The sequence below is a fragment of the Leptodactylus fuscus genome, chromosome 2 (genome assembly GCF_031893055.1).
Source record: "Leptodactylus fuscus isolate aLepFus1 chromosome 2, aLepFus1.hap2, whole genome shotgun sequence".
In the NCBI taxonomy this organism is placed as follows: domain Eukaryota; kingdom Metazoa; phylum Chordata; class Amphibia; order Anura; family Leptodactylidae; genus Leptodactylus; species Leptodactylus fuscus.
This window is the reverse complement of record NC_134266.1, coordinates 261040596-261061547: the sequence shown is the minus strand read 5'-3', so window position 1 is coordinate 261061547 and position 20952 is coordinate 261040596. Positions and strand designations below refer to the sequence as shown.

General features: G+C 49.2%; 1 long non-coding RNA gene across 1 annotated transcript in view; it reads right to left on the bottom strand.

Moving 5' to 3' along the window:
• LOC142193958 (uncharacterized) overlaps nucleotides 1-13735 on the bottom strand; it is a 45470-nt gene extending 31735 nt beyond the window's left edge. Inside the window, exon 1 of the long non-coding RNA XR_012715007.1 lies at nucleotides 13625-13735. This is a non-coding gene — a long non-coding RNA (uncharacterized LOC142193958). The remainder of the gene's footprint in view (nucleotides 1-13624) is intronic.
• Between the last annotated feature and the right edge of the window lie 7217 nt (nucleotides 13736-20952).

Sequence of the window (20952 nt, the reverse complement as noted above, 5' to 3'; positions counted from 1 at the left end):
TCATGGTGGAGGGAGCCTCTAAACAGCCCAGTTTGGACCAATTCATGGTGGAGGGAGCCTCTAAAAATCCCAGTTTGGACCAATTCATGGTGGAGGGAGCCTCTAAACAGCCCAGTTTGGGCAAATTCATGGTGGAGGGAGCCTCTAAAAACCCCAGTTTGGACCAATTCATGGTGGAGTGAGCCTCTAAACAGCCCAGTTTGGGCAAATTCATGGTGGAGGGAGCCTCTAAACAGCCCAGTTTGGACCAATTCATGGTGGAGGGAGCCTCTAAAAATCGCAGTTTGGACCAATTCATGGTGGAGGGAGCCTCTAAACAGCCCAGTTTGGGCAAATTGATGGTGGAGGGAGCCTCTAAATATCCCAGTTTGGACCAATTCATGGTGGAGGGAGCCTCTAAACAGCCCAGTTTGGGCAAATTCATGGTGGAGGGAGCCTCTAAAACCCCAGTTTGGACCAATTCATGGTGGAGGGAGCCTCTAAAAACCCCAGTTTGGACCCAATTCATGGTGGAGGGAGCCTCTAAAAACCCCAGTTAGGCCAAATTCATGGTGGAGGGAGCCTCTAAAAACCCCAGTTAGGCGAAATTCATGGTGGAGGGAGCCTCTAAACAGCCCAGTTTGGACCAATTCATGGTGGAGGGAGCCTCTAAAAATCCCAGTTTGGACCAATTCGTGGTGGAGGGAGCCTCTAAACAGCCCAGTTTGGGCAAATTCATGGTGGAGGGAGCCTCTAAAAACCCCAGTTTGGACCAATTCATGGTGGAGGGAGCCTCTAAAAACCCCAGTTTGGACCAATTCATGGTGGAGGGAGCCTCTAAAAACCCCAGTTAGGCCAAATTCATGGTGGAGGGAGCCTCTAAAAACCCCAGTTTGGACCAATTCATGGTGGAGGGAGCCCCTAAAACCCCCAGTTTGGACCAATTCATGGTGGAGGGAGCCTCTAAAAACCCCAGTTTGGACCAATTCATGGTGGAGGGGAGCCTCTAAAAACCCCAGTTAGGCCTAATTCATGGTGGAGGGAGCCTCTAAACAGCCCAGTTTGGACCAATTCATGGTGGAGGGAGCCTCTAAAAACCCCAGTTAGGCCAAATTCATGGTGGAGGGAGCCTCTAAACAGCCCAGTTTGGACCAATTCATGGTGGAGGGAGCCTCTAAAAATCCCAGTTTGGACCAATTCATGGTGGAGGGAGCCTCTTAGCAGCCCAGTTTGGGCAAATTCATGGTGGAGGGAGCCTCTAAAAACCCTAGTTTGGACCAATTCATGGTGGAGGGAGCCTCTAAAAACCCCAGTTAGGCCAAATTCATGGTGGAGGGAGCCTCTAAACAGCCCAGTTTGGGCAAATTCATGGTGGAGGGAGCCTCTAAAAACCCCAGTTTGGACCAATTCATGGTGGAGGGAGCCTCTAAAAACCCCAGTTTGGACCAATTCATGGTGGAGGGAGCCTCTAAAAACCCCAGTTAGGCCAAATTCATGGTGGAGGGAGCCTCTAAAAACCCCAGTTAGGCCAAATTCATGGTGGAGGGAGCCTCTAAACAGCCCAGTTTGGACCAATTCATGGTGGAGGGAGCCTCTAAAAATCCCAGTTTGGACCAATTCATGGTGGAGGGAGCCTCTAAACAGCCCAGTTTGGGCAAATTCATGGTGGAGGGAGCCTCTAAAAACCCCAGTTTGGACCAATTCATGGTGGAGGGAGCCTCTAAAAACCCCAGTTAGGCCAAATTCATGGTGGATGGAGCCTCTAAACAGCCCAGTTTGGGCAAATTCATGGTAGAGGGAGCCTCTAAAAACCCCAGTTTGGGCAAATTCATGGTGGAGGGAGCCTCTAAAAACCCCAGTTTGGACCAATTCATGGTGGAGGGAGCCTCTAAAAACCCCAGTTTGGACCAATTCATGGTGGAGGGAGCCTCTAAAAACCCCAGTTAGGCCAAATTCATGGTGGAGGGAGCCTCTAAACAGCCCAGTTTGGGCAAATTCATGGTGGAGGGAGCCTCTAAACAGCCCAGTTTGGGCAAATTCATGGTGGAGAGAGCCTCTAAAAACCCCAGTTTGGACCAATTCATGGTGGAGGGAGCCTCTAAAAACCCCAGTTTGGACCAATTCATGGTGGAGGGAGCCTCTAAAAACCCCAGTTAGGCCAAATTCATGGTGGAGGGAGCCTCTAAAAACCCCAGTTAGGCTAAATTCATGGTGGAGGGAGCCTCTAAACAGCCCAGTTTGGACCAATTCATGGTGGAGGGAGCCTCTAAAAACCCCAGTTAGGCCAAATTCATGGTGGAGGGAGCCTCTAAACAGCCCAGTTTGGACCAATTCATGGTGGAGGGAGCCTCTAAAAATCCCAGTTTGGACCAATTCATGGTGGAGGGAGCCTCTAAACAGCTCAGTTTGGGCAAATTCATGGTGGAGGGAGCCTCTAAAAACCCAGTTAGGCCTAATTCATGGTGGAGGGAGCCTCTAAACAGCCCAGTTTGGACCAATTCATGGTGGAGGGAGCCTCTAAAAACCCCAGTTAGGCCAAATTCATGGTGGAGGGAGCCTCTAAACAGCCCAGTTTGGACCAATTCATGGTGGAGGGAGCCTCTAAACAGCCCAGTTTGGGCAAATTCATGGTGGAGGGAGCCTCTAAAAACCCCAGTTTGGACCAATTCATGGTGGAGTGAGCCTCTAAGCAGCCCAGTTTGGGCAAATTCATGGTGGAGGGAGCCTCTAAACAGCCCAGTTTGGGCAAATTCATGGTGGAGGGAGCCTCTAAACAGCCCAGTTTGGACCAATTCATGGTGGAGGGAGCCTCTAAAAACCCCAGTTTGGACCAATTCATGGTTGAGGGAGCCTCTAAAAACCCCAGTTTGGACCAATTCATGGTGGAGGGAGCCTCTAAAAACCCCAGTTAGGCCAAATTCATGGTGGAGGGAGCCTGTAAAAACCCCAGTTAGGCCAAATTCATGGTGGAGGAATCCTCTAAACAGCCCAGTTTGGGCAAATTCATGGTGGAGGGAGCCTCGAAAAACCCCAGTTTGGACCAATTCATGGTGGAGGGAGCCTCTAAAAACCCCAGTTTGGACCAATTCATGGTGGAGGGAGCTTCTAAAAACCCCAGTTAGGCCAAATTCATGGTGGAGGGAGCCTCTAAAAACCCCAGTTTGGACCAATTCATGGTGGAGGGAGCCCCTAAAACCCCCAGTTTGGACCAATTCATGGTGGAGGGAGCCTCTAAAAACCCCAGTTTGGACCAATTCATGGTGGAGGGAGCCTCTAAAAACCCCAGTTAGGCCAAATTCATGGTGGAGGGAGCCTCTAAACAGCCCAGTTTGGACCAATTCATGGTGGAGGGAGCCTCTAAAACCCCAGTAAGGCCAAATTCATGGTGGAGGGAGCCTCTAAACAGCCCAGTTTGGGCAAATTCATGGTGGAGGGAGCCTCTAAAAACCCCAGTTTGGACCAATTCATGGTGGAGTGAGCCTCTAAACAGCCCAGTTTGGGCAAATTCATGGTGGAGGGAGCCTCTAAACAGCCCAGTTTGGACCAATTCATGGTGGAGGGAGCCTCTAAAAATCGCAGTTTGGACCAATTCATGGTGGAGGGAGCCTCTAAACAGCCCAGTTTGGGCAAATTGATGGTGGAGGGAGCCTCTAAATATCCCAGTTTGGACCAATTCATGGTGGAGGGAGCCTCTAAACAGCCCATTTTGGGCAAATTCATGGTGGAGGGAGCCTCTAAAACCCCAGTTTGGACCAATTCATGGTGGAGGGAGCCTTTAAAAACCCCAGTTTGGACCAATTTATTGTGGAGGGAGCCTCTAAAAACCCCAGTTAGGCCAAATTCATGGTGGAGGGAGCCTCTAAAAACCCCAGTTAGGCGAAATTCATGGTGGAGGGAGCCTCTAAACAGCCCAGTTTGGACCAATTCATGGTGGAGGGAGCCTCTAAAAATCCCAGTTTGGACCAATTCATGGTGGAGGGAGCCTCTAAACAGCCCAGTTTGGGCAAATTCATGGTGGAGGGAGCCTCTAAAAACCCCAGTTTGGACCAATTCATGGTGGAGGGAGCCTCTAAAAACCCCAGTTTGGACCAATTCATGGTGGAGGGAGCCTCTAAAAACCCCAGTTAGGCCAAATTCATGGTGGAGGGAGCCTCTAAAAACCCCAGTTTGGACCAATTCATGGTGGAGGGAGCCTCTAAAAACCCCAGTTAGGCCAAATTCATGGTGGATGGAGCCTCTAAACAGCCCAGTTTGGGCAAATTCATGGTAGAGGGAGCCTCTAAAAACCCCAGTTTGGGCAAATTCATGGTGGAGGGAGCCTCTAAAAACCCCAGTTTGGACCAATTCATGGTGGAGGGAGCCTCTAAAAACCCCAGTTTGGACCAATTCATGGTGGAGGGAGCCTCTAAAAACCCCAGTTAGGCCAAATTCATGGTGGAGGGAGCCTCTAAACAGCCCAGTTTGGGCAAATTCATGGTGGAGGGAGCCTCTAAACAGCCCAGTTTGGGCAAATTCATGTTGGAGGGAGCCTCTAAAAACCCCAGTTTGGACCAATTCATGGTGGAGGGAGCCTCTAAAAACCCCAGTTTGGACCAATTCATGGTGGAGGTAGCCTCTAAAAACCCCAGTTATGCCAAATTCATGGTGGAGGGAGCCTCTAAACAGCCCAGTTTGGACCAATTCATGGTGGAGGGAGCCTCTAAAAACCCCAGTTTGGACCAATTCATGGTGGAGGGAGCATCTAAAAACCCCAGTTAGGCCAAATTCATGGTGGAGGGAGCCTCTAAACAGCCCAGTTTGGTCAAATTCATGGTGGAGGGAGCCTCTAAAAACCCCAGTTAGGCCAAATTCATGGTGGAGGGATCCTCTAAATAGCCCAGTTTGGGCAAATTCATGGTGGAGGCAGCCTCGAAAAACCCCAGTTTGGACCAATTCATGGTGGAGGGAGCCTCTAAAAACCCCAGTTTGGACCAATTCATGGTGGAGGGAGCTTCTAAAAACCCCAGTTAGGCCAAATTCATGGTGGAGGGAGCCTCTAAAAACCCCAGTTTGGACCAATTCATGGTGGAGGGAGCCCCTAAAACCCCCAGTTTGGACCAATTCATGGTGGAGGGAGCCTCTAAAAACCCCAGTTTGGACCAATTCATGGTGGAGGGAGCCTCTAAAAACCCCAGTTAGGCCAAATTCATGGTGGAGGGAGCCTCTAAACAGCCCAGTTTGGACCATTTCATGGTGGAGGGTGCCTCTAAAACCCCAGTTAGGCCAAATTCATGGTGGAGGGAGCCTCTAAACAGCCCAGTTTGGACCAATTCATGGTGGAGGGAGCCTCTAAAAATCCCAGTTTGGACCAATTCATGGTGGAGGGAGCCTCTAAACAGCCCAGTTTGGGCAAATTCATGGTGGAGGGAGCCTCTAAAAACCCCAGTTTGGACCAATTCATGGTGGAGGGAGCCTCTAAAAACCCCAGTTAGGCCAAATTCATGGTGGAGGGAGCCTCTAAACAGCCCAGTTTGGGCAAATTCATGGTGGAGGGAGCCTCTAAACAGCCCAGTTTGGACCAATTCATGGTGGAGGGAGCCTCTAAAAACCCCAGTTTGGACCAATTCATGGTTGAGGGAGCCTCTAAAAACCCCAGTTTGGACCAATTCATGGTGGAGGGAGCCTCTAAAAACCCCAGTTAGGCCAAATTCATGGTGGAGGGAGCCTGTAAAAACCCCAGTTAGGCCAAATTCATGGTGGAGGGAGCCTCTAAAAACCCCAGTTAGGCCAAGTTCATGGTGGAGGGAGCCTCTAAACAGCCCAGTTTGGACCAATTCATGGTGGAGGGAGCCTCTAAACAGCCCAGTTTGGACCAATTCATGGTGGAGGGAGCCTCTAAAAATCCCAGTTTGGACCAATTCATGGTGGAGGGAGCCTCTAAACAGCCCAGTTTGGGCAAATTCATGGTGGAGGGAGCCTCTAAAAACCCCAGTTAGGCCTAATTCATGGTGGAGGGAGACTCTAAACAGCCCAGTTTGGACCAATTCATGGTGGAGGGAGCCTCTAAAAACCCCAGTTAGGCCAAATTCATGGTGGAGGGAGCCTCTAAACAGCCCAGTTTGGACCAATTCATGGTGGAGGGAGCCTCTAAAAATCCCAGTTTGGACCAATTCATGGTGGAGGGAGCCTCTAAACAGCCCAGTTTGGGCAAATTCATGGTGGAGGGAGCCTCTAAAAACCCCAGTTTGGACCAATTCATGGTGGAGTGAGCCTCTAAACAGCCCAGTTTGGGCAAATTCATGGTGGAGGGAGCCTCTAAACAGCCCAGTTTGGACCAATTCATGGTGGAGGGAGCCTCTAAAAATCGCAGTTTGGACCAATTCATGGTGGAGGGAGCCTCTAAACAGCCCAGTTTGGGCAAATTGATGGTGGAGGGAGCCTCTAAGTATCCCAGTTTGGACCAATTCATGGTGGAGTGAGCCTCTAAACAGCCCAGTTTGGGCAAATTCATGGTGGAGGGAGCCTCTAAACAGCCCAGTTTGGACCAATTCATGGTGGAGGGAGCCTCTAAAAATCGCAGTTTGGACCAATTCATGGTGGAGGGAGCCTCTAAACAGCCCAGTTTGGGCAAATTGATGGTGGAGGGAGCCTCTAAATATCCCAGTTTGGACCAATTCATGGTGGAGGGAGCCTCTAAACAGCCCAGTTTGGGCAAATTCATGGTGGAGGGAGCCTCTAAAACCCCAGTTTGGACCAATTCATGGTGGAGGGAGCCTCTAAAAACCCCAGTTTGGACCAATTCATGGTGGAGGGAGCCTCTAAAAACCCCAGTTAGGCCAAATTCATGGTGGAGGGAGCCTCTAAAAACCCCAGTTAGGCGAAATTCATGGTGGAGGGAGCCTCTAAACAGCCCAGTTTGGACCAATTCATGGTGGAGGGAGCCTCTAAAAATCCCAGTTTGGACCAATTCGTGGTGGAGGGAGCCTCTAAACAGCCCAGTTTGGGCAAATTCATGGTGGAGGGAGCCTCTAAAAACCCCAGTTTGGACCAATTCATGGTGGAGGGAGCCTCTAAAAACCCCAGTTTGGACCAATTCATGGTGGAGGGAGCCTCTAAAAACCCCAGTTAGGCCAAATTCATGGTGGAGGGAGCCTCTAAAAACCCCAGTTTGGACCAATTCATGGTGGAGGAAGCCCCTAAAACCCCCAGTTTGGACCAATTCATGGTGGAGGGAGCCTCTAAAAACCCCAGTTTGGACCAATTCATGGTGGAGGGAGCCTCTAAAAACCCCAGTTAGGCCTAATTCATGGTGGAGGGAGCCTCTAAACAGCCCAGTTTGGACCAATTCATGGTGGAGGGAGCCTCTAAAAACCCCAGTTAGGCCAAATTCATGGTGGAGGGAGCCTCTAAACAGCCCAGTTTGGACCAATTCATGGTGGAGGGAGCCTCTAAAAATCCCAGTTTGGACCAATTCATGGTGGAGGGAGCCTCTTAACAGCCCAGTTTGGGCAAATTCATGGTGGAGGGAGCCTCTAAAAACCCTAGTTTGGACCAATTCATGGTGGAGGGAGCCTCTAAAAACCCCAGTTAGGCCAAATTCATGGTGGAGGGAGCCTCTAAACAGCCCAGTTTGGGCAAATTCATGGTGGAGGGAGCCTCTAAAAACCCCAGTTTGGACCAATTCATGGTGGAGGGAGCCTCTAAAAACCCCAGTTTGGACCAATTCATGGTGGAGGGAGCCTCTAAAAACCCCAGTTAGGCCAAATTCATGGTGGAGGGAGCCTCTAAAAACCCCAGTTAGGCCAAATTCATGGTGGAGGGAGCCTCTAAACAGCCCAGTTTGGACCAATTCATGGTGGAGGGAGCCTCTAAAAATCCCAGTTTGGACCAATTCATGGTGGAGGGAGCCTCTAAACAGCCCAGTTTGGGCAAATTCATGGTGGAGGGAGCCTCTAAAAACCCCAGTTTGGACCAATTCATGGTGGAGGGAGCCTCTAAAAACCCCAGTTAGGCCAAATTCATGGTGGATGGAGCCTCTAAACAGCCCAGTTTGGGCAAATTCATGGTAGAGGGAGCCTCTAAAAACCCCAGTTTGGGCAAATTCATGGTGGAGGGAGCCTCTAAAAACCCCAGTTTGGACCAATTCATGGTGGAGGGAGCCTCTAAAAACCCCAGTTTGGACCAATTCATGGTGGAGGGAGCCTCTAAAAACCCCAGTTAGGCCAAATTCATGGTGGAGGGAGCCTCTAAACAGCCCAGTTTGGGCAAATTCATGGTGGAGGGAGCCTCTAAACAGCCCAGTTTGGGCAAATTCATGGTGGAGGGAGCCTCTAAAAACCCCAGTTTGGACCAATTCATGGTGGAGGGAGCCTCTAAAAACCCCAGTTTGGACCAATTCATGGTGGAGGGAGCCTCTAAAAACCCCAGTTAGGCCAAATTCATGGTGGAGGGAGCCTCTAAAAACCCCAGTTAGGCTAAATTCATGGTGGAGGGAGCCTCTAAACAGCCCAGTTTGGACCAATTCATGGTGGAGGGAGCCTCTAAAAACCCCAGTTAGGCCAAATTCATGGTGGAGGGAGCCTCTAAACAGCCCAGTTTGGACCAATTCATGGTGGAGGGAGCCTCTAAAAATCCCAGTTTGGACCAATTCATGGTGGAGGGAGCCTCTAAACAGCCCAGTTTGGGCAAATTCATGGTGGAGGGAGCCTCTAAAAACCCCAGTTAGGCCTAATTCATGGTGGAGGGAGCCTCTAAACAGCCCAGTTTGGACCAATTCATGGTGGAGGGAGCCTCTAAAAACCCCAGTTAGGCCAAATTCATGGTGGAGGGAGCCTCTAAACAGCCCAGTTTGGACCAATTCATGGTGGAGGGAGCCTCTAAACAGCCCAGTTTGGGCAAATTCATGGTGGAGGGAGCCTCTAAAAACCCCAGTTTGGACCAATTCATGGTGGAGTGAGCCTCTAAGCAGCCCAGTTTGGGCAAATTCATGGTGGAGGGAGCCTCTAAACAGCCCAGTTTGGACCAATTAATGGTGGAGGGAGCCTCTAAAAACCCCAGTTAGGCCAAATTCATGGTGGAGGGAGCCTCTAAAAACCCCAGTTAGGCCAAATTCATGGTGGAGGGAGCCTCTAAACAGCCCAGTTTGGACCAATTCATGGTAGAGGGAGCCTCTAACCAGCAGAGTTGTGGGAAATCAGGGTGGAGGGAGCCTCTAACCAGCAGAGTTGTGGGAAATCTGGGTGGAGGGAGCCTCTAACCAGCAGAGTTGGTGGAAATCAGGGTGGAGGGAGCCTCTAACCAGCAGAGTTGGGGGAAATCAGGGTGGAGGGAGCCTAGTATTAGCAGAATTGTGTAACGCTTATGGTGGATGAGTATGAGGATGCGGAGGAATTGGAGAGGTTGAGTACAGACATGGAGTTTCATGTTGGGGTGCTTTACACAGGTGGGCACAAAAATGAAGGCTCTATCCAGTGGTGGTTCATTTTTATCAAAGTGAGCCGGTCGGCACTCTCAGCTGACAGACGGGTGCGCTTGTCAGTGATGATGCCACCGGCTGCACTGAACACCCTCTCAGATAGGACGCTGGCGGCAGGACAGGACAGCACCTCCAAGGCATATAGGGCAAGTTCAAGCCACAGGTCCAACTTCGACACCCAATACGTGTAGGGCGCAGAGGGGTCGGAGAGGACAGGGCTGTGGTCAGAAAGGTATTCCCGCAACATGCGCCTATACTTCTCACGTCTGGTGACACTAGGACCCTCCGTGGCGGCACTTTGGCGAAGGGGTGCCATCAAGGTGTCCCAGACCTTAGACAGTGTGCCCCTCGTTTGTGTGGACCGGTGAGAACTTGGTCGCCTACTGGAGGAACTGCCCTCCCTGCCGCCAACGTCACATGCTGGAAACATCTCCATCATATTCTGCACCAATTGCCTGTGGCAAGCATTGATGCGATTGGCCCTCCCCTCTACCGGAATAAAAGAGGAGATGTTGTTTTTATACCAGGGGTCAAGGATAGCAAAGATCCAGTACTGGTTGTCCTCCATGATTTTGACAATACGCTTGTCGGTTGTAAAGCACCCCAACATGAACTCAGCCATGTCTGCCACAGTGTTAGTTGGCATGACTCCTCTGGCCCCACCGAAAAGTTCAATCTCCATTTCCTCCTCATCGTCCATGTCTACCCATCCGCGCTGCAACAATGGGACGATTCGAAGTTGCCCGGAAGTCTCCTGTATCACCATCACATCATCGGACAACTCTTCTTCCTCCTCCTCCTCCTCCTCCTCCTCCATTAAACGCGATGAAGCGGACAGATGTGTGGACCTACTCTCCAGCTGTGACGGATCGGATGCTATCCCTAACTCCTCTGTGTGATCTGAGTTATCCCTGATGTCAATCAGGGATTCTCTCAGAACACACAAGAGCGGGATTGTAAGGCTCACCATCGCATCCTCAGAGCTCACCCTCCTTGTGGAGTCCTCAAACACCCGTAGGATGTCACAAAGGTCTCTCATCCATGGCCACTCATGGATGTGAAACTGAGGCAGCTGACTTTGTGGCACCCTAGGGTTTTGTAGCTGGTATTCCATCAAAGGTCTCTGCTGCTCAACCACTCTATTCAACATCTGAAACGTTGAGTTCCAGCATGTGGGGACGTCACACAAAAGCTGGTGTTGTGGCACATGCAGGCGTTGCTGGAGAGATTTTAAGCTAGCAGCAGCTACTGTCGACTTGCGAAAGTGGGCGCACATGCGCCGCACTTTCACCAGTAGCTCTGGAACATTGGGGTAGCTCTTTAGGAAACGTTGCACCACTAGGTTGAAGACGTGGGCCAGGCATGGAACATGTTGGAGTCCGGCAAGCTCCAGAGCTGCTACCAGGTTCCGGCCGTTATCACAAACGACCATGCCTGGGCCCAGGTGCAGCGGCTCAAACCATATTGCCGTCTCATCGAGGAGGGCATCCCTCACCTCGGAGGCAGTGTGCTGTCTGTCCCCCAAGCTGATCAGCTTCAGCACGGCCTGCTGACGTCTACCAACGCCAGTGCTGCAACGTTTCCAACTCGTAGCTGGGGTCAATCTAACAGCGGAGGAGGAGGCGGTGGTGGAGGAGGAGGCGGTGGAGGAGGAGGAGGAGGGGGGTGTTCTTCTCATGTCCCTGCCAGGAATGTTAGGCGGGGAGACGAGGTACACCGGGCCAGTTTGGGAAGCAGTCCCAGCCTCAACTATATTCACCCAGTGTGCCGTCAGTGAAATGTAGCGTCCCTGTCCGCATGCACTTGTCCACGCGTCTGTGGTCAAGTGGACCTTTGTGCAAAGCGCGGAACTAAGGGCCCGCCTGATGTTGAGTGACACGTGCTGGTGCAAGGCGGGGACGGCACACCGGGAGAAGTAGTGACGGCTAGGGACGGCATAGCGAGGTGCCGCAGTTGCCATCAGGTCCAGGAAGGCGGGAGTTTCAACAAGCCGGAACGCCAACATCTCCTGGGCCAGCAGTTTAGCGATGTTGGCGTTCAAGGCTTGCGCGTGTGGGTGGTTAGCGGTGTATTTCTGCCGCCGCTCCAATGTCTGAGAGATGGTGGGTTGTTGTAAAGAAGCGCCTGATGGTGCCTTTGATGGTGCAGGAGAAGGAGATAAGACAGGAACAGGGGAGGATGAGGAAGAAGTCAACAAAGTGGCGGAGGCAGATGAAGTGGTGTCCTGGCTCGTCCTCTGGAGTGCATCGCCAGCACTGTGAGCAGTGGCAGTGGCAGAGGCAGAGGCAGTGGCGTGAACGGCAGGCGGCCTTTGTCCTGCCGTTGCTGCCTGCCACTGATTCCAGTGCTTGGATTCCAAATGACGGTGCATTGAAGTGGTGGACAGGTTGCTCTTCTCAGAGCCCCTAATCAATTTCGAGAGGCAAATTGTGCAGACAACACTATATCTGTCCTTGGCGCATTCCTTGAAAAAACTCCACACCTTCGAGAAACGTGCCCTCGAGGTGGGAGTTTTTCGGGGCTGGGTACGAACTGGAACATCTTGGGAGATTCCGGGTGTGGCCTGGCTTCGCCTAAGCTGCTGACCTCTGCCTCTGCCTCTAGCTACCCTTTTTGGTGCTGCACTTGCCTCAACATCCACACTACTTTCCCCGCTTGACATCCCCCCTGTCCAGGTCGGGTCAGTGTCCTCATCATCCACCACTTCCTCTTCCAACTCCTGTCTCATCTCCTCCTCCCGCACAATGCGCAGGTCAACTGGATGCCCTGACGGCAACTGCGTCACATCGTCGTCGATGAGGGTGGGTTGCTGGTCATCCACCACCAGATCGAACGGAGATGGAGGAGACTCTAGTGTTTGAGCATCTGGACACAGATGCTCCTCTGTTAGGTTCGTGGAATCGCGACGTGGAGGGGCAGGTTGAGGGACAATGAAAGGAGCGGAGAACAGCTCTAGGGAGCAGGGACAGTTGGGGTTATTGTTCTGTGAAGCTTGGGAATTTTGGGAGGAAGGAGGACAAGACTGTTGGGTAATAGGAGGAGAGGAGGCAGAGTCTGACTGGCTGCTGGACAATGTGCTGTAAGCGTTCTCTGACAGCCATTGCAAGACCTGTTCCTGGTTCTCGGGCCTACTAAGGTTTGTACCCTGCAGTTTAGTTAATGTGGCAAGCAACCCTGGCACTGGGGAGTGGCGCAATGCTTGCGGCCCCACAGGAGTAGGCACGGGACGCCCTGTGGCTTCACTGCTACCTTGCTCCCCAGAACCATTCCCCCGACCTCGCCCACGGCCTCGTCCACGTCCCTTTCCGGGAGCCTTGTGCATTTTGAATTCCCAGTCAGAAACTGGCACTATATGGCAGTAGCAAGAAATGAGGGTATTTGTAACCCCAATATATTCTTTGAATTCCCAGTCAGACAAAGGCACTATATACCAGTAGCAAGAAATGAGGGTATTTGTAAACCCAATATATTATTGGAATTCCCAGTCAGAAACTGGCACTATATGGCAGTAGCAAAAATAGTGGGTGTATATAGCCTCAATTCTATTGCTAGGGGACTTGCAGGGTATTTCTGGGGTGAAGGTGGGGGGGGGGCACACCGTTGGAACGGGGATTTGGGGTGTATATATGGGGTATACGGGAATACACTGTCAGTGTATTCCATTCAGGATCCTGGGAAAGCTGGGTTGCGGCGATTGAGCCCGTCAGTGCCACGTTACACTGACAAGCTTCTCCCTGGAATTTAGCTCTTATAAGAGCTGTTGGTTGTCTTCTCCTTCCTATCCTAGCCTGTCCCTGCCTACCCAGAATCTAAGCCCTAGCTAACTGGACGGAAACCTCCGTCCCCGGTGAATTGCAAGCTCAGAATGACGCGAACCTGGGCGTCGCTGTTCTTTTAAATTAGAGGTCACATGTTTTCGGCAGCCAATGGGTTTTGCCTACTTTTTTCAACGTCACCGGTGTCGTAGTTCCTGTCCCACCTACCCTGCGCTGTTATTGGAGCAAAAAAGGCGCCAGGGAAGGTGGGAGGGGAATCGAGTAATGGCGCACTTTACCACGCGGTGTTCGATTCGATTCGAACATGCCGAACAGCCTAATATCCGATCGAACATGAGTTCGATAGAACACTGTTCGCTCATCTCTATACACCACCACACAGGACAGCTCCTCTATATACTACACCATACAGGACAGGTCCTCTATATACTACACCACACAGGAGAGAGGACAGATCCTCTATATACTACACCACACAGGACAGATCCTCTATATACTACACCACACAGGACAGGTCCTCTATATACTACACCACACAGGACAGATCCTCTATATACTACACCACACAGGACAGATCCTCTATATACTACACCATACAGGACAGGTCCTCTATATACTACACCACACAGGACAGATCCTCTATATACTACACCACACAGGACAGGTCCTCTATATACTACACCACACAGGACAGATCCTCTATATACTACACCACACAGGACAGGTCCTCTATATACTACACCACACAGGAGAGATCCTCTATATACTACACCACACAGGAGAGATCCTCTATATACTACACCACACAGGACAGGTCCTCTATATACTACACCACACAGGACAGATCCTCTATATACTACACCACACAGGACAGGTCCTCTATATACTACACCACACAGGACAGATCCTCTATATACTACACCACACAGGACAGATCCTCTATATACTACACCACACAGGACACATCCTCTATATACTACACCACACAGGACACATCCTCTATATACTACACCACACAGGACACATCCTCTATATACTACACCACACAGGAGAGAGGAGAGATGGTTCTTGTGTAACAACTATGCAAGCTCCTAGATAGAATTTGATGATCTTTGATCATCCAATAAGAAGTCCTATGCTGACACACAATATCTTGGAGCATCTTATCTCAGCCATGTTTAATAATAACGTTCAATTCATTGAGAAAGATTTTGCACCGATTAGAAATGATACTTTCTAACTTTAATGTTCTCAACTCCAAGAACATATATTGTAGTTTTTGTCATTTGAAAGACATTTATGTTTGTTGAGTCCCCTTTTCATGCCCCCCCTTCCCCCCGATTCATTTACATGTCTTCTTTTCCCATGATTTTCTCTGTGTTCTATGACATCAGTAGATGAGAAGAATTAGAAGAGAATCAGTAGGAGAGAATTCAGGGGATCTCCAAGTTGTAGCTTCTATTTGGATTTCTCACATTTGATAATCTTTTTGATATCTTCTACAACCTGCTCCAGGCTATCACAATGGGGACAATGCTGTCAATCAGTACTGAAGAACCTTATCTTTTACTTCCGAGGTGTAAAGATGTTGTTTTCCTTGAATGATTTGTTGTCTAACTATATCTCTTTCTTTTTCATTTCCATCTCTAATTTTCCAGTTATCTTTTTCAGCCTTTACCAGCTTCAGCCTGACATTGAACAGAAACATTTTCAGTTTATTCTTTATCAAAAGGGAGAACAATTCAGCCCCCAGGACCAGGGCTGGTGTCAGCGCACGGCATAGTCGGGCAAGTGCCGGGGCCCACAGAGCCTCTGGGGGCCCCCCGGCACTTGCCTGTCACAATTTCAGCTCATCGGCGTCCGTCCGCCGATGAGCTGGAATACATACGCGATGCAGGAGCTGTGAGATCAGCTCCTGCTTTAAAGCTCCGGCCCGGCTTGCGTGTGTAGGCGCGATGACGTCATCACGTCACGCCTACACACGCAAGCCGGGCCGGAGCTAAGCAGGAGCTGATCTCACAGCTCCTGCATCGCGTATGTGATTGGAGGGAGAGAGAGAGGAGCGTCGGGGGAACGAGGGAAGGTGAGTGATAGAAAGTGAGTGTAAGTGTTTGTTTTGTATTACATATTAAGGTGAAACATAATGAAGGGGGCCCATGAAACTGGAGGGCAAAAGAAGGGGAGGGGGGGAATGGCATGACACTGGAGAACATGAAGGGGGTGGGGAGAGAACGGCATGAAACTGGGGACAGAGATGGAGGGGGCCCAAAGAAACTGGGGGGCAAATGAAGGGGAGGGGGGAACAGCATGACACTGGGGCAGATGGAGGGGGGGGGGAACAGCATGACACTGGGGCAGATGGAGGGGGTGGGGAGAGAACGGCATGGAACTGGGGACAGAGATGGAGGGGGCCCAATGAAACTGAAGGGGCAAATGAAGGGGAGGGGGGGAACGGCATGACACTGGGGCAGAGACGGGGGACATGAAACTGTGGGCAGATGAAGGGGGAGAACATGATGAAACTGGGGACAGAGATGGAGGGGGGACATGAAACTGGGGGCAGAGGAAGGGTGTATATGAAACTGGGGGAGAGATGGAGGGGGGGGCATATAATTTACAGGTGACTGTAGGAGGATTATACTGTGTGGGAGCACATAATGAATGAGAATGGGTGGAATCAACATAAAAGTGGGTGGAGCTAAATTTGCAGCGGCGCGCAGAGCGCGCAGCACATTTTGCCTCTCTTTCTACTCTTTAAAAGATTGGGAGGTATGGCGTTGGTGACGCCACACTCCTGCATGACGTCACTCGCTTCATCTGCAACGCACAGTGTCTCGACTCCCCCACCTCCTTTACAAGGGGGCCCACTGAGGCTCTGTCGCCCAAGGGCCCATAAAAACCTGGAGCCGGCCCTGCCCAGGACATTAATATAGGCAAAATGAAACATTACATGTTCCCCCAAACTGGTGCTGTCTTAAAATACAGCTCATCACACAAAAACTAAGCCCTTATATATTTACATTGATCAAAAAAATAAAGTTTTTGAAAGAATTTGAAATGCGAAGATTGTAAAACGAAATAAGTTATTGTCATCACCTTCAGATCCAAACTAGATGGTGTCCTTAAAGGAATTGGACCACCAAAGCAAGCTAAGACCTATTCACAGTGGGTGGGCTTCCACTGATCCAATGAATAGGGTCCTATTTCCTCCTACTGAACAGGACAGAAGGTTGTGAATTCCTGTTGCTGCCCCAAGCATAATACAGTATATCCTACTAATATTATAAATGTGAACATTTGGGGGTTTGGATGTTTGTGGATTTGGATGTTTGTTCCTCAATCACGCAAAAACAGCTGAACGGATTTGCATGAAATTTGCCACATACATACATAGGAACCCCGATTAAAACATAGGCTACTTTTTATCCCAGTAAATGACATCACCACACAACTGCAGTGAAGGAATTTAGATTCACACAACACTAAAGAACCTGTGATGACATCATCACAGGTCCTTCAACCATTCTAGGATAGGATCATGCTATGCAGTGGGCGGAGCTACACAATATTTTGTGGGCGGAGCTATATAGGATGAAGCTGGACAGTGTGAAAGCTGAAAGAAAATGGAGTTTCATGGAATTACAGGAGACTACAGAACATGCAGGATGTGTGTGGGCAACAGGAGTATATTGGGTGTAGAGTTTCAGTGAGTACTACAGGGAATGTGATGTTCTGCCTCTGATGGGGGAGGGGGAGAACTTTGGCACATTTCAGCAACATCCGTTCAGCCCTTTGTAACAAAGAAGCTGCTCAGGCAGTCACATAACAAAACCCCTGTAATCACAATTGCCCGATGTAGCAGAGCTTACGCTGTAACACACCTCTGTAGGCACTCCATATGCAAACATGTACATACAGCTGGATATCCTACGCATATGCAGCGATGTAGCAGAGCCAAGATGCGGGAGCAGGCTGATCAAACTCTGGCAAATTTCAGCAACATCCATTCAGCCCTTTGTAACACAGAAGCTGCTCACATACTGACATAAGAACACCCCTATAATCCAAATGGCCAGATGTAGCAGAGCTTAAGCACCGTTGTAGCACAGTTCAGTACGCTCTCCATATGCAAAGATACATACAACTGAGTATGCTGCGCATATGCTGCGATGTAGCAGAGCCGAGGCACGACAGCAGGTGGATCATCCACAACAGCAATTGGCTAAATATAAGCGGCTCAGCGCCAACACCAACTTGCAGACGTAGTCGCAGGCAGATACTAGTAACTTAATATAACTTTTTAATTTATTCTTTATATGGCAACGGAAAGGCTTATTCTTTGCATGACAAGTTGATTTTTTTTTAGATTGTACCATTTTAGGTTTATATAATACTTTGCCAAGCTTTTAACAATGTTTTTGTTTGGTCAATGCCTAAAAAAACCTTTGAATTTTTCAGTGTTTTTGTACTTTGGCACCAAATCCTCTTACAGGCTTTGTGGTGACTTCGGATTTTTTCTACCATTTTCATGATGGATATACAGTGCCTACAAGTAGTATTCAACCCCCTGTCGATTTAGCAGGTTTGATAAGATGCAAATAAGTTAGAGCCTTCAAAATTCAAACAAGAGCAGGATTTATTAACAGATGCATAAATCTTACAAACCAAAAAGTTATGTTGCTCAGTTAAATTTTAATAAATTTTAAACATAAAAGTGTGGGTCAATTATTATTCAACCCCTAGGTTTAATATTTTGTGCAATAACCCTTGTTTGCAATTACAGCTAATAATCGTCTTTTATAAGACCTGATCAGGCCGGCACAGGTCTCTGGAGTTATCTTGGCCCACTCCTCCATGCAGATCTTCTCCAAGTTATCTAGGTTCTTTGGGTGTCTCATGTGGACTTTAATCTTGAGCTCCTTCCACAAGTTTTCAATTGGGTTAAGGTCAGGAGACTTGCTAGGCCACTGCAACACCTTGATTTTTTTCCCTCTTGAACCAGGCCTTGGTTTTCTTGGCTGTGTGCTTTGGGTCGTTGTCTTGTTGGAAGATGAAATGACGACCCATCTTAAGATCCTTGATGGAGGAGCGGAGGTTCTTGGCCAAAATCTCCAGGTAGGCCGTGCTATCCATCTTCCCATGGATGCGGACCAGATGGCCAGGCCCCTTGGCTGAGAAGCAGCCCCACAGCATGATGCTGCCACCACCATGCTTGACTGTAGGGATGGTATTCTTGGGGTCGTATGCAGTGCCATCCAGTCTCCAAACGTCACGTGTGTGGTTGGCACCAAAGATCTCGATCTTGGTCTCATCAGACCAGAGAACCTTGAACCAGTCTGTCTCAGAGTCCTCCAAGTGATCATGAGCAAACTGTAGACGAGCCTTGACATGACACTTTGAAAGTTAAGGTACCTTACGGGATTGTCTGGAACGGAGACCATTGCGGTGGAGTACGTTACTTTTGGTATTGACTGAAACCAATGTTCCCACTGCCATGAGATCTTCCCGGAGCTCCTTCCTTGTTGTCCTTGGGTTAGCCTTGACTCTTCGGACAAGCCTGGCCTCGGCACAGGAGGAAACTTTCAAAGGCTGTCCAGGCCGTGGAAGGCTAACAGTAGTTCCATAAGCCTGCCACTTCCGGATGATGCTTCCAACAGTGGAGACAGGTAGGCCCAACTCCTTGGAAAGGGTTTTGTACCCCTTGCCAGCCTTGTGACCCTCCACGATCTTTTCTTTGATGGCCTTGGAATGCTCCTTTGTCTTTCCCATGTTGACCATGTATGAGTGCTGTTCACAAGTTTGGGGAGGGTCTTAAATAGTCAGAAAAGGCTGGAAAAAGAGATAATTAATCCAAACATGTGAAGTTCATTGTTCTTTGTGCCTGAACTACTTCTTAATACTTTAGGGGAACCAAACAGAATTCTGGTGGTTTGAGGGGTTGAATAATAAATGACCCTCTGAATAAACTTTTCACAATTTAAAAAAAAATTAAACAAAGAAAAAACATTCTTTTTTGCTGCAGTGCATTTCACACTTCCAGGCTGATCTACAGCCCAAATGTCACAATGCCAAGTTAATTCCGAATGTGTAAACCTGCTAAATCTGCAGGGGGTTGAATACTACTTGTAGGCACTGTATGATAGGACTCTTTATTTGTGGGGAAAATAGTGCTTTTATTTGTACTGATGCTTGTTATATATGACTTTTGGATAATTTTTTCTTGTTATTTTTTTTGGGAAAGCAAGGTGACCAAAATACGTAAAATTCAGCTTTTTTTAAATAATGTTCACGTACCCAATAAATAACACTATTTTTACATAGTGTGGATGCAACCTAACGTGTTTGTTTATTTTTTATTTGTTTTTTAATATTTTATTTAAAACTTTTATTTTTTTTAATTTTTTTTACAATTTTTAACTTTCCCACAAGGGGATTTGAACCCGTTAGCTCTGATCCCATATGCAATGTACTACAGGTACTGCAGCACTGCACAAATAGGTGCCTTATGTGTTATTGGCCGTTGCTTAGCCTCCTGGCTGCCATGGTAATCCCTTAGACACCGAAACTTCATAAAGGGGAATCCGAGTGATGGCAGGAGGAAGTGAAATTGTCCTGGACCCCCAAATGCCATGCTTCCTATTGATCGCGGCTAGGGTTGAGCGATCGGGATCGGAAAAGATCAGATAAAATTTAACGATCGCGATTGGAATTCCGATCCTGATCTTTTCGGACGGGATTGAGATCAGGGCTTATTTCCCACAATGCTTTGCTACTGGCCAATCATTGTGGGAAAAGCTTAGCACCCATAAGAATGAATGGAAGTGGCTGGCCGCTTAACCCCCTGGGTGCCGGCTGCGTCCATTCATTCCTATGGATTTACCGCAGCCTGCTACTCTTCTGCTTCCTCCCTGTTTTACTGTATACTCATCTGAATATACGGCAAAACAGGGACGAAGCAGAAGAGTGCCAGGCTGCGGTAAATCACTGTGTGTTGCGCTGCTGTGAGGACGATGAGGCAAGTTCGCGAGTAGATAGATACTACTGTACATTGACTTGTCTATCTACTAGACAAGTCAGTGTACAGTAATATCTATCTACTCGTGAACTTCGCTCAACTTACCTGCTCAGAAGTGCTGCCGCTGCCCTCTGCTGGTCCGGTCCTCTGTCCTTCATGTGGCTTCAGAGTGCCCCGCGCCCTGTCCCTGCCTCTGCCTCCCTAGAATAATATTATAGAGAAGGCAGGGCTTAGGAGAGTGTGGGCGGGTACTCCCTGCATCTCTACAGTACTAGTCTAGGGAGGTGGGGAGGCAGGGCGCTCTGAAGACGTGAAGGACAGAGGACCGGACGAAGAAGAACTGGGAGCTGCAGGTAAGCGAACAATTTTTGGACTACATGCTGTATAGTGAATAGGATCGTTTTTTAAATCCGATCTCTGATTATTTAAAAAATCCCATTGACTTGCATTGGGATCGGAATTGGGATCGGGATAGGGTTTGAATGGAAAATGATTGGAAATCGGATTTTAAAAACGATCCTGAAATTTCAAGATCGGCTGAACCCTAATTACGGCTTATGAGGAGTCAGTCCTAGCTAGTCCCGGACCTCAGATGTGTAAGGGTAGGTTCACACGGAGTATTTTACAGGTGGATTTTGACGTGGAAGCCGCCTCAAAATCCACCTACCATTCATTTCATTGGGAGTTTCTAGCAGTTTTCTAGCGACATGCCCTTTCTTCGCGGGGAT